Source organism: Ciconia boyciana, chromosome 2 (genome assembly GCF_034638445.1).
Source record: "Ciconia boyciana chromosome 2, ASM3463844v1, whole genome shotgun sequence".
Lineage (NCBI taxonomy): Eukaryota > Metazoa > Chordata > Aves > Ciconiiformes > Ciconiidae > Ciconia > Ciconia boyciana.
In genome coordinates, this window is record NC_132935.1 from 135,172,977 (window position 1) to 135,187,394 (window position 14,418).

General features: G+C 39.7%; 1 protein-coding gene across 5 annotated transcripts in view; it reads right to left on the reverse strand.

Annotated features, from left to right (window-relative positions):
- HDAC9 (histone deacetylase 9) overlaps positions 1-14,418 on the reverse strand; it is a 489,748-nt gene that overhangs the window by 386,101 nt on the left and 89,229 nt on the right. The window lies entirely within an intron of this gene.

The window sequence follows — 14,418 nt, forward strand, 5'->3', positions numbered from 1 at the left end:
TCACATTACAAGTCTCACGGCACTTCACGATTTTCAGCAAAAGCTGACAAAATTCTATCTAGTTAGCTATGACATAGAAAACAGATTTTTCAACTATTATCTTGTGTCCTAACATAGTAGCTGAATCTCAAAACAAACAGAGCAAGTTCAAGAGCACAGTAGCTATTAGAACTGAGATTCAAAGGACTTTTGAATTCAGGGTTAGAAGTTGGCAAAAGTGTCCCTTCAGGGCAAAAGGAATTTACCCAAATACAATACTCCAATCTGTCTTTCGTTACATGAGCTGATTGCTTACAGAATAGTGTTAAAATCCACGTGATAGATAAAAAGACAGCTCTAATAATAGAAGCCATGTACCAAATACATGCAGAAACTAACATAACTTCTATAGTGGTACCTGTGTGAAGACCAGCAAAGGCATGTTTTTTTGTATCTGGCCTACACACGTGTCCACAACAACTTGCAATATTACCTCTAACATCTATAATCTAAATTTATCCAGAGAGGGACATCTTTTTGTTTCAACATTCCTTGCAGAATCAGAACACCACCAAAAAAAAAAGCTGAAATTTTATAATAGTCTCTTCATTATTATTATTTTGCAAATATTTGGGACGTGAAGGTTGATAGTAAAACAGCCAACACATTCAGAGAAATTGTAAGGAGAAACAGTCACTAGTCCCAAATATTCCAAGGTTGGTCTGTCCCTCCCCCTGTAACACCGAGCAAGTCAATATAAGGCTGGGACCTGGAATGGTAAAAATTCCTATCATCCTTGTAACTCCAAATATTTTACAAGCTGATATGCAGAGGAGTTTCTTCATGTAATAGCAAAATGGTTCTTCCTCTGAAAAAGTAGCGCTGGACATACTAGTATAAAAATGAAAATGTCTCTGTATCTGAAAAGTCATTGTAAGTAGCTGATTGTCTGACACATATGTGGTACTTCTAGGAAAAAATGTTTTGAGTAACAGACAGACATATTTGAGTATTGCACAGTGTATCCACTGTTGACATCCCAAATAATATGTTTTTACTGTCTTTATTCTGCAAGTTCAAGTGCAAACCATTTTGTTACATCTTTGTTATACTATCACCATCACTAGAAACTCCAATTTCAAATGGAAGACCAAAAGAGTATAAATTTGTCTTTGAATGTCATCTGAATTACTGAATTACTGAACTACTGAATTACTCACTTGCTGGGGGATATTCACATGGGCTAATGTACCTCACACATGAACATCTGTGCTACTATTCCCAGGTCGTCTAGGCCATGGAAAAGTGAGTGCTGTAGCCCCAAGACTTTCATACCATGTCATTACACAGTAACAAATACAGTAGCCCTGCTCTTGCTTGAAGGTAGTAATAGATAGGGATACAAAGCATCAGGATTTCTGTTTGGTTTTGTTATTTCTTAGAGCTGTCTAGAACAAGCATCCCATACAGAGCAGGACTCGTCCTTCTCATGTTCTGTGTTGAAGGAAAATGCCAGCACTGCTGAGCTCTGCTGCTCCTAGCATAGCTCCAGATTGCGCCCTAGAAGTTCTTCCCTCTCAATGGGACGTAGTGTGGAGTGATAACAGAAAACTTTGGTTCCTTCCAGCTATTTTTTGCAACATAACTGAGAAGTACGTATACATGATGGAAAGTATGAATTGTTTTTTGCTTCAGTATTTGACTGCATATCTAGCATGAACGGGAAAGCAGTAGATATACCAACTATTTATATAGCATGTATCTGCAAGGCACACATCAAATACTTTTTTTGAAGAGCAGTATTACATTTACACCATTTTCAGATTACTTATTCTACACTATAGCAAACATTAGTAAATAGAAACATTGACAACATGGCAATTCCAGCCATCCCTTACAGATCTGTGTAGCCCAGAGGTGCTTATAAAGCTCACTGTTTGGAAACCATTCATTTCTACTTTCACCTAATGCCATGCATAATGTCCTGGCTTGTGACTGAAACCTTTAGGTGCAACTGAAATACAGCTAACCAGCACCACCTGCATACTTGTTTAAATTATACTATGCTAGAATTAGGCAGAAAAGTGGCTGGAGAATTACTTAAGAGCCAGCTCTTAAGATGCTTAGTCTGTTGGTTTTTTTTTTTAATCTTCTTGCTGCTGGGAAAGCATCTCTTTGTTTAATGAAAGTTGATAATTTTGGTAATTAAAACCAAGTAGGAGCCTTGCAATTCTTAAAGACACCACACAAAGCCAAAAGTTAAATGCTGTTTTCAAACAGAAACTTGAAGAGAAATTGTAGCCTCTGAGAAGGTGTAAAGACACACACACATGCCAATCTTACCAGCTGGAAATGTTAAATTCCTCTTTAAAAACTAAGCTAATACCCCTTGGAAATGGAAGTGGTTACATATATACCCTACTTTTTGATGAATCCTACATAAAAGGAGATTCAAAACTGTAAAAATGCATTCAGCATTTTTTCTTTATATTAATAAACTTCCAACTAAAAAAACTATGGTCTCTTTAAAAAAAAAAAAAAATCTTAGGTCAAGGGGTTTTGCAGGCAGATTCCTTTTCTTCTGTTCATAGTTTTAAAATCATAGAAGTTTAACAAATTTAAATTACTCAATTTCCACAAATGTATGTATCTAAAACACTGGTCCTCAAAACACTTTCATTCATTACTTAAAACACGTCTTCCCCAGCCACACACACAGTATGGGACCATTTCCAATCAGGACTTACTCTAGGAGTAGCAGAGTTGGTTGATCCTACAAGCACACATTTGCACGCTTCAGATGACAGACTCAGCTGTGCAAATCTAACAGACATAGGGAGAGGATGCTCACACTTCACAACTAGGTTTATACATCTCCAGAGCAGAACAACCGCTGTCTGTGCCAGCATTTGCAACATGGCCCCTTTGCTGGGCAGTCACCATACAACAGTATCTCTCATTGACAGAGAACATGTCACCACAAGCTTGTACCTTCCCTTGGATCCATGCAACTAAAGTCAGGTGAAGCTTCTGAAGTTTCCTATTGTGACAAAATACTGATAGTTCCACATGGCAGGGGGAGAAAAAAAAAAGGAAAAATGTATACAATGAACACAAGCCCAATTACTGCATTGGATAGTCTAATGCATGCATCAGAAATAGCTGCACAATAAACTATGGGGAATAAAACAGCTCAACAGTAAGTATTTTGAGCCAGTTTCCTCAGAATTTCTCTCTTATTCAGTTATTATTAATAGGATTTGTTCAGCATGTTCTCACAACTAAATGTCATTTTTAGCAAACAGGAAACAACATTCACAAGTTAGAACACAGAGATAAGGGCATCTACTGTGTTGCTACTTCATCATCAGTGGTCAATTTTTTTATGAAGTAAACAAAGATCAGCTGAATAGGAAGAAAGAAGTCTCAACATTTATAAAGCAATAAACTCTTTCTCCTTCCTCTGCTTTCCCCACACCAGTCTTTCGCTTTAATAATAAAACATGCAAAAAAAGATCTGGGTTTGGTGGGGATTTTTTGCCAGTTCAGCACACCCTGATCCCATGCAGAGCAGCACGCTGGCATGAATCCAGTGGTTTCAATGTACAGCAGCATTAAGTGAACAGAGTTAGACCAGAGACTTTCCTTCTCCGTATCCAAGGGTGCCAGGGCGGCACACTTCAGAGCAGAAGGACAGCCAGCTGAAGAGAATTACTGTCAGATTAAATAAGGGAGACTGGAGAGGACAGAGCAAGGATCCAACACCCTTCGTCAGGCTGAGCTGAGTCCTGGTGTGTGAGTAACCTCACTGCGGCCAAAGGACAGCACCAGAGCAACACTCACTACTCGGTGAGAGTAGTAAAGTAAAGTAAAAAATTTTTAAGTAAAAAAAAATTAACAGGAAAAAAAGTGGGATTTTCTCATTCTTCAGAATATCCAGGAAAGTAAATTATAGTAGGTCATGTCTTCTTGCTGTTTATAGTTAAAAGTACCAGCAGCTAATCGTATAAAAAGCAGTTAGGCCATCTATTCTAGTCAGAAGTGCATGAACAATTTATTTCTCTGTTTCATCTGATTCTGTATATGCTGTCTGAGGTGCCACTGTGCCAAATGAAATTTAAGTGGCATTAATTTTAAGTTTGCATATTTATACTTGGGGCTTGGCAACAGGAACACACTTTACCACAGTATTCATTCTAATGACAAATAAAGTATGAATACAATTTGCACACACAAGCCTGAGGTCGATTCAGGCTATTTACTCATTTGTAGCTCGGGAACATGAAGCTCTGAAGAATTTGGGTATGCACCTACCCTGTGAGGAGCTCTGCTCTGCAGCAGCTGCTGTCCACGACCGGCCTCCCCCATGGCCCAGGACCCCGCCTCAGTCCCCCAGGGCTGTTGGTCCCTGCCCCAGTGACACCGCTGCAGGGACGGTCTCCAGCTCCCCACAGCCCTGCCCAGCCATGGGCTCCACCCACAGGCCCACGCCTCGGCCCAGCCTTGGCCTGGATGGCCAGGGCAGGCCCAAGGTGAGACAAAACCAAAGGATGTGAAGGCTCCAGCAGGCAACTGCTGCAGGAGGCTGAGCTCTGCCTGCTGGCGAGTTTTGCAGGCTCTCCCGATAACACAAGGGCTGCTGCAGACATGGTTTTTACAGAGCATCATCTCTCTGATGGGATATCTGCGTAACCCTGACACAGACGGGTCCCCACAGATGTGCCCAGCTGTCCCGGGGCTGTGTCTGATCTCCCTGCCTCTCACCGGGCCTGATCCTGACCCCAACCCTGTGACACAAACTGCCCCGCAGCCAGGCCAAGGCCCAGCCGCATCTTCTTCCCCAGCTTTCAAATCTGCCCTTCAAAAATTCTTCTTGTTCTGGACTGTCCCAGTCAGGCCCCTTTTCCTGGCATTAAGCCAACCCCCCTCTTCACCCAATCCATGGAATTCACATTTGTGAATACTGCATCAAGTATGGGTTGCCACTCGGCGGCACGGTCACAGACCAGCAACAGATCAAACAGTGCCCATAAAGCTGCTGGCCACCCTGCTGAAAGCTGCTGGCCACCCTGCTGAAAGCTAACAGATGCTCAGTAAAGGGTAAACTTTAAAAGAAACTGCATTACAAAGGCAAAAACACTGTCTTCATCTCCAAAATACCACAGGAATGCCACTTTATTTTAGAAGGAACCAGAGTGTGCTCATTATGAAGTTAGACACAGAATGGCTAAAAAACATCATCTAAACCAGAGCAGTACTGAACGACCCTACTTCAGACACCCACTCATGGATCCAAATCAAAATGCTGCAAAAAAACTTCAGAAAAATTGTTGCTGGAGAACAGCATTACAGATTAAGGAAGCAGTGGCAGACCTAGTTTAGGTTTGGCTGGTTCCTTATAACTTTTACAGCAGGCCTCAACCATTTGTTAAATTGAGAAAATACCTAACTCTGTCTAAAGACACAGAACATGATCAAACATGGGGTGGGGGAAGCTGTTTAAAGAGGAAAGCAATCTGCTTAACATGAATTACTATTTTTTATAATTATTTTTTGGTGTAAAACAGTCTTTTAGTTCAGGACAGAAGAATACAGCATACAAACCAGCTGTTTCAAAGAGATCTTCATTGCTGAAGATGACTCAGTAGGTTAATGTTTGAGGAAGTGGTAACGTGAGAACCTGAACACCTCAGGAGTCTTTCACAACATCTCACTCAGCTTTGCACTCCTAACCCAGGGACAGAATGCCCTCTGGAAGGCTGGTTATCCCACTTCAACTCCTATGTTGTTCATCGGAGCCACTGACAAGTCTCCTAGTAACTATAATCCGCATTGATTCAGAATCAGAATCCATGTATTTCCAAATTAAAAATAAATTAAGAAATATTTACTCTTGAAAAAGATGAGACTGCATTTTGTTACCTTCTGTACCAGTACTGCTTAGGAGAGATTTCTCCTCTTCACCAGCTCCCAGGTGGAACTGGCCATTTTAAAAGGCTTATTTTAGTGCCTTGCGAAGCAAGCTGTGAAGCGATAACAAGGCCACAATGCGGCCCTCAGATAAAGAGAGGTATTTATTTAGCAGTCATATACGCATTTACCTTTCACAAGCAGTTAGCCACTCTGTCGGCAACAGCAGTTCCATAAATAGACATAGGTTTCTTGCCTCTTTTGACCTTGTTTTCACTATGTGGTTTAATACAGCTACCACCTGAGAAAAGATATCTAATGCTCACAGCCACTAGCAAAATGCCACAAACATAGCGGGCTTTGTGTCAAGCAATACTACAGCAAATAAAAGTTTATGCACCCCACAGCACATTTTTCCCTAAACTTGTCATAGAGGTTACATTGTACACATTACTAAGTATCAGGTCACAAAAAAATACATCAGAAGCTTTGTTCACCTGAGGAGTCTCCAAGATCATTCTTTCGGATTCTTCTATAACAACTTGAGGTCTGATTCTTTTGACACATCCAACAACAGCACTGGCTACCAGTTCTGGACTCTAATCCACTGCACCAAGAGCCTCCTCACTCACAGTAGATGACTGCTGCTTGAGTCCACTCTATCAAACCATTTCCTCTGGTGTTTGCTGAAGATACTTCGTTCTTAAAGACCAACTCCAACCTGCTGTCTGCCCTTTCTCCGTTACTTTCTCTAAAAACACCAGTGTCAAACATGTTTCAGGCTTTGAAGAGTATAAACTACAAGTTTTAAGGCAAGTATTTCTGGTTTCATTCATAGTTAATGGGGGGACCACCAGTTTCCTCAGGCATGGTATGCACCTGGGGAAAGAACTCTCATAAGGCCAAGACAGAGCTTTTTGTCTGTTCAGTTGAGTTGCCCTGTTTCTCCTGTAATCAGGGAAATGTAACCTGGTTAAAAGGCTGTCACTGAAATGGCGGTGGTACTCGCTGTCCAGAGCTAGGAAGCAGCAAGGCCTTACTTTCTTCAAGGACCACTTACATTATAAATTCTTTGTAGATATCTTCTTGAACCAGATGATCAGTTGGCACAATTCTATGTCTGTTACAAGCCAACAGAAACCTGGTAACTAATTATCATCATTGTTTACTGTTCAGTATTTTTTTCATTTTCACATGTAGATACAGAGAAGACCGCAGGATACATCTCATCTTCCCACACACTCACACTAAGGAATTGTATTCCACATGGACATGGCTTGTGGCACAAGTACTGGCACTGACAGGAAAACCTGAAGAAAGGTTATAGCATAGCGAGCTTCTATTTACATACAGCTAGCACAGATAATTGTCTTCTGAAGGATGAAAACAGACACAGCTACATGAAAGATAAAAGCAGCAATATTTAATTCACATTTCCCTGTTTCTGGATATAAATTCATCTTTAAGAATAATTTGTTTCCATAATCAGCATTTGAAAAGCATAGAGAAAATTATGTACAACACTAGAACCAACATAGTCTTTTGAAGCCACTGCATGTTTTAAAGAAAAGCAGAAATTTCTACTAAAATCCAGTTTGATTTGATTCAGACAAACTTAAAACTATAGCAAGTGTTTCACTGCTTTGCAGAATGCTAGTTAACTTAGGTGCTGCTTAACATTTGGAAGAAAAATTGTGGAAAGCACAAGAAAATGTGCTTGCACTAAATAAATATTGTTGCTATATTATGTGTGCGAAGGCACATGTGTGTGCATATACATAAACACAAAGAGAAATCAGTCTTATTTCCATGACAGTCTTCTATCTTCCAGTGATGATATCCATCTTATATATTTTATCAGTTGGGCTTTGAAATACAACTGTTTGAAAGATCTGCTTTTCTTCATACTCAAAACCCTATCTCAGTAAGAAAGGACCAAATATTAAAAGCTTTTGATTCTACTGCATGGTCCTTTAGCAAACAACCTTTCCATAGGGTAAATTTATGTCTAGTATAATTCCAATTAAACTAATAGGTCGTAGTTAAGACCAATTTGATTCTATGCTTTCTGTAGGTAAACTGGTATATTTTGTAGGTAAATTGTCTATCCTTTGAAGCATTAAATATGTTTTCCATCAGTGAAATAACTGCACACAACAAAACATGTCACGAACATGACAAATCAGAATACATTGCTTATTTCTGTTTGTGCAGGCTACTCCCTACAGTTCCTCAAAAGTCTTTGTAAGGGTCCCTAGATATGTTCATAATTTTGAAAACCAACCAACGAACCAACAAAAAAAAACAGTCTGCAGAAGGTGTTTTAGACACCTTTACAGAACTTTTAGGCACAGATTCAGCAGAGCTTTCAACAGTGTTATATTAGAATAATAGGATTCTTTAAAAAAAAATTAAAATTGTGTGATCTATAATTAATATGTGCATAAGAACAGGGCTTCTAGGGTAATATTTCACTATCTAGCTCAAGTAACGTAAAAGCAAATACAAAGACATAAAACAACAAGTATAGTGGATTTTATAAATCCTGAAGTTCTTCACATATTTTTAAAAATATTTTTTTATTCTCACTTTTTAAATTATCCTGAATAAATGAAATATGCCTACAACACAATGAGCACATTGAGTCCCAGTTCCAGTTCATTCCAGTATTAGAGAAGTCTGAATGTGGTATTTTCAAAGACGTTACCTCTAAGCCTTACTAATTTTTTTATTACCTTAAAATACTTTTCTGAGATTGAAACATTTTCTCCCATCTGTCAAAATATTGCCAGCAGAATAAAACTGGTAGTAATTTGTCAAAATATTTAATTGCAAAACCCATCGTAAAATCAAGCCCAACTCCTTGAGCTACTTAGAATAAGCTGTCAAAGAGACAAAATGTTTTCAGAAGAGTTTGAAGGATTTTGCTATATTTGTGATAAAAATGTTTAAGCAAAAGACTAATGCAAAGAGTAAAATCTATAGACAGTGAAAACTGAGTTTCCATTTTTTGCCTAAAGCTACAGTTTACCATATATAACTTAGATAATGAAAATTACAATAGGTGTTCCAGGGAAACTATATATACCACTAGGCAGACTTCGTCTCTTCATTTACATCTCCGTAGGAAAAAAATACAAACAACAAAAAAACCAATAAAAAGGTAACAACAACAACAAAACCCACAAAAAAACCTCAACAAAACAAACAAAAAGCCTCAGAAAACAAAACAAATACAAACACTTACCCATTAAGATTTTCAACAGCTATCCACCAGGAAAAAGCAAAAATCAGAAATACACTGTTTCATGACTCTATTTTCATGCTTTTGATATACATATTTTACAAACATAAAACTCTTGAAGAAGATTAAGGCTACAAAGTTAAGCACTTTGAAATTACAAAACTTTAGATTAGGATTGTCTTTGACATTTTAATTTGGCTGCTGTTCTTATGTGCAGTATAGCAAAAATTTCAATTAAGTGTTCATATGCTACCTCGCATATTCATATGCATACCCTTATATCAGGGATGAACGTTACTCATTTAACAAAAGGCTTTTATGATATTTTTTCCCCTATTCAGTGATCAAGGTTCCAAACTCAGTTTATGGAACATTATCTACAGCCTCCTTTGAAAACAAACTTATTCACGTCTTCAATGAGCTCCCTAAACTGTTCAAGAAAATCACTTTGAAACATGTTTTACCTTTTCAACATCCCTCCAGTACGAGAGAGCCCTCTACACCACAGATGTTGAGTGGAGTCACCAGCTTCCTTTGCAGACCAGTTTTCTCCCAGTCTGGCCTTTTGCACATAAGCTCCCCTCACCCCTAACCCCAGTTTCAAAGGGGTTAGTTCAATGGGGCTGTTGTGCCAATCTCCTTGCCTAGCCAGCACCTCTACCAGTCCAACTCCCAAACCTAACGCCCCTGATAATCTCTCTGGTACCGCTTCAGTTCCCTGTGGATGCTCTTTTAGCGTGTCTAGTTAATATACCATGTCTTTACCTGCCAGTCTTTCCACAAAAATTTTACTCAATCTAGACTATTGCTTCTCCAAATAGTGAGTCACTTCCGAGCTGGGAAATACTATCCATTACAAAAAAGAAAAACAAAAGCCCTAAAAGTAGGACGTGTCTCATCACCATGATATTGCCTAATGAACTCTTGGTTGGGTCTGGCCCCCGCCTTGGAGTCTGCCTAGCTTGCCTAAGGCGGGCGCTGTGTGGATCCTGGGGACCTGCAGGAACTTTTCCACTTCTGCACAACACTGCAGGGTTGGGACTTGTTCCATGCAATTTAAAGGAGTCTCAAGAGCCATTCCAAGCTATAGAAACCTCCCCAGTTTGTTTCACATACCTTAGAATTGTATAAAAGTCCTGTATCAGATCCTCTTGAAACACTTTTCCATCTGTATGCTTCATCTGAGTTCACCTCAGAACTAAACCGGAGCTTGAAAAAGTCCTTGAAGAACTGCTTTTTTGCTTTGTAAAGACACAGAAATCCTCAGCCATTCCTTTAAGTCTGGACTTTGCAAAAGCTTCTACCGTGTGTCAAGAGTGGCAGGGCAGGGTAGATGTAAATGTCATTCCCTGAACCTCCACGCAGAGGGCTTCCAGCCATTTCATACAATGTGAGATTTCCCGTATAGTCTTTTTATTCTTTTTAAAAGCATAGGCTTTTTAACTTCCCTGTATTTTCCTGCTATAGTTACATACTCAGATTCTCTAGCAAGCTCCTGTGAAAGCACCTGAAGGGTGAAGAAATATCTGCCAACAAAAAAGGCTGGACTCTCAGGTTTGGCTTTAAGAAACACTAGTGAGAAGAAATTATCTCTTTAATGGCACTATCAAAAAAGCTCCTAGGATGATACAACTTACACACTACCCTTCTTCAGAAAGACATCTAACGGCGTGTGACTCCACATGCACTGTTCCATAAAATCTTTGTGCCAGGGGTGTGTTGTATTTTATTTTATTTTTTAATTTGGGGGAGTGGGGGAAGGATGTTAAGACACCCAAAACAAGGCTTAGGTTATTCATGTGAAATAGGTACTCTGAGAATCCCAGAGTGAATGCAGTACATGCCCAACAGTGTTTTAATTTCCAATAACTGTAGAAAGACAGAATCTGTAGTACATACCATACGGTCCATGGAAGCAGGATTTGACCTTCAAGCTATGGAAGTGATATTTTAGATGAGCCTTACCCCAATACATCACTATAATAGACAGTACAAGAAATTATATGGGTTTTGCTACTGAACTGTAACTTGCCTAGTACAGCAGATTTTGAAAGACACACTTAATAAAGCTAATCTGTTTTTGCAACTTCTAACAAATACTGGTTTTCTGTTAAACCTATTAATTCTTACACAGTAACTTCTGAGAATCATATTTGAGGGAGAAAGAGAAACAGGAAATATAACTGACTGAATAAAAAAGCTTAATTTCCCTGAAAGCAGTCAGATTTTTAAGCTCTTGCAAAAGCTGCTTATAGCTATGTATTTCATTTAAATAAAATAATTTTTTTAAAAAAGCAGCTAAGGGGACTAAAACAACATACAGGCCAGTATGTTTGTGCCTCAGCCATATTTTCAAAAAGATCTGGTTATGCAGATATTGAAATATTTTTCAAAATACCACATATTGAACTCTTCTCAAAACAGAGCCATACATCTGAACAGCAAACTGCCTAATTCAGCCTAAGATGCTGTTGGCCTTCCTCACTGCAAGGGCACATTGCTGGCTCCTGTTCAGCTTGTCCACCGGGACCCTGAGGTTCTTTTCTGCAGAGCTGCTTTCCAGCCAGTTGACCTGCAATCAGTATTGGTGCATGTGATTATTCCTCCCCAGGCTGAATTTCAACAGCGAGAAATGCAAAGTCCTGCATGAGATTCCTGTTGGCCTATTTCTCCAACCTGTCAAGGTCCTTAATGAATCCTTTAAGCAGTACTAGCACCAGTTATCAACCCCTGGGGCACTCTACTAGTTACTGGCCTCCAGCACCTTGGGCTGCAGATTACAACCCTTTGAGCCTGGCAGCTGAGACAGTTTTCAGTCCACCTCCCTTATCTACCCATACTTCATCAGTTCATCCACAAGAATGTTGTAGGAGACAGTGCTGAAAGCCTTACTGAAGCAGAGATAAACAACATCCACTGCTCTCCACTCATCCATTTTGCTAGTCACTCATTGCAGCAGGCTGGTCAAGAAGGTTCAATCACCTTCTTTTCCTTCGTATGTTTAGAAGTGATTTCCAGGATTATTTGCTCCATCACCCTCCCAGGGATCAAGTTGAAGACGACCAGCCTGTAGTTCTCTATATTTTCCTCCTTGCCCTTTGTGAAGACAGGAATGACGTTTTCTTTCTTCCAGTCCTCAGGAACCTCTCCCAAATACCACAACCTTTCAAGAATAACCAAGAATAGCCTTCACAATGACAGTGGCCAGCCCCCTTAACACTCATGGGTGCATCTCTTCAGCTCCCATGGACTTGTATGTGTTCAGTTTGTTCAAGTGTTCCCCAATCCTCCTCTACTAAGGGTCAGTCTTCAGTGCTCCAGATCTTCCTACTGGTCCCATGGGCCTGGGATTCCTGAAGGTCAGTCTTACCAATAAAGACAGAGGTGAAGAACGTATTGAGTATCTCAGACTCTTTCATGTTCCCTGTCACCAGATCCCCTGCACCATTCAGTAGTGGGCTCACATTTTCCCTAGTCTTCCTTTTGCAGCTGATATACCTGCAGCTGCCCTTCTCATTGCTCTTGTTCATAACGTTCCTTGCCAGAACGTTAGTGAGCTTTGTCAACTTCAAGTTGACAGTTACTGAGCTAAGTCAACTTCAAGTGAGCTTTGGCTTTCCTAACTCAGTAGCTCCCTATTCCTCCAGAGTCATCTGTCCCTGCCTCAACCTCCTGTATGCTTCCTTTTTATGTCTGATTTTTGTTAGGAGCTCCTTGTTCATTCAGGTAGGCCTCCCAGCACTTTTGCTTAACTGTCTAGACATCAGGATAGATTGTTGCTGAGGTTGGAGGAGGAGATCCTTGAAAACTCATCCAGCTTTTCTTGTCCCCTCTTCTCTCCAGGACTGTATCTATTTTAATTGTGGTGTAGCTTGGTATCAGGGCTGTGCCTGTGTGCACACCTAGTGCCCGCAAGTCATGAATTCCCTGGGTGTCCCAGGAACTCCCCAGGTAGTTTTCTACAGAGGTGAGATAAAAGGACTTATTTGCAACTCTAGTTGCAAATACTTAAGTATTTGACTAATTGCTAAAGGAGCTTGCCATGTGGGAATTTTGGACGGTTCTAATGATTCCCCCAGGCAGGTCTTGCTGTGCCATGACAAACTCATCTGCTTCAATATTCTGATTAACATTTTGAATGGAGTCTCTGGCCATTCCAGAGAGACACTCAGGCAGTTTCTGCAGCAGAATTAACTAAATTGTACATAGATTAGACACTTGCAAATAGTAAACTGTTCCTCTGGATGCAGAAATGGTCACATACAACAGTCTTTGTAGTTAAGGTTATTTAGAGATGATTTGTACATAGTACAAATTTGTACATTTGAAGATATTCTATAGCAATGGATCATACATGTGCTAGAGAGGTCACATAGGGCCACCAGTCAGCTGGGTTATAAGAATTCAGTGGAACTGTGTTTTGGGGAGTCTCACACAATCCAGCTGAAGACACTGTTGCAAGGACCCACCATCTGGACCAGCAACTGATTGCTCTGTTTAAGAGGTTTGATTGTTGTGGGAGTCTGCACAACATACTTCTACTATGGGACAGTACAATACTGTATCTGTTTCTTTTCAGTGTGCGAGTCCATGACTTGAAAAGCCACCATCAGTCACAGACCCTTCATAATTTATGATTTTAGTTTATTTACCAGTAACAGTACTTTGTAGGCATCTAAAATGTCAACGTAGAAAACGAAGTACGGCCACTTGATATAGGAACTGTTATTGCTAGGATATGCTACAGGTGCAGTCAGTAAGCCAGACCAAAGAATTAATGTGATCAAAATTTGCATATATAATGAATGAATTGCATTCCTGCTTCTAAAGTAGTATTTCTCTCTGCATTACTCACTTACACTACTATGCTATTATGATGATCTGAAAAATGAATATGACAGGATATGCATACAAAGTACTTTAAGCATACACTTAAAAGGCATACACTTCCAATCAAATACTTCAAATCTCATTTTGCATTGAAGGGACATAAGCAAATCATTACTCTATAAAGAAACCTCACAGATAAGCCACCATTTTGGCATCTGTGTTGAGACAGGAATAATAACTTGATAGATATGTGACTACATGAAGAAAATAACTAATTAGAAGGACACTGTAATCATTACACACGTGTACATAAAATGTACATAGTTCTGCAAACAACACCCTTTCTTTTACGAATGCATCTTTTCACCCTTTTCCTTTCTCTGCTCCTGACAATGCTGAACAAAAAAATGTTGTGTTACAAATAATTCTGTAAACATTCCACCTGTATTTTTAAA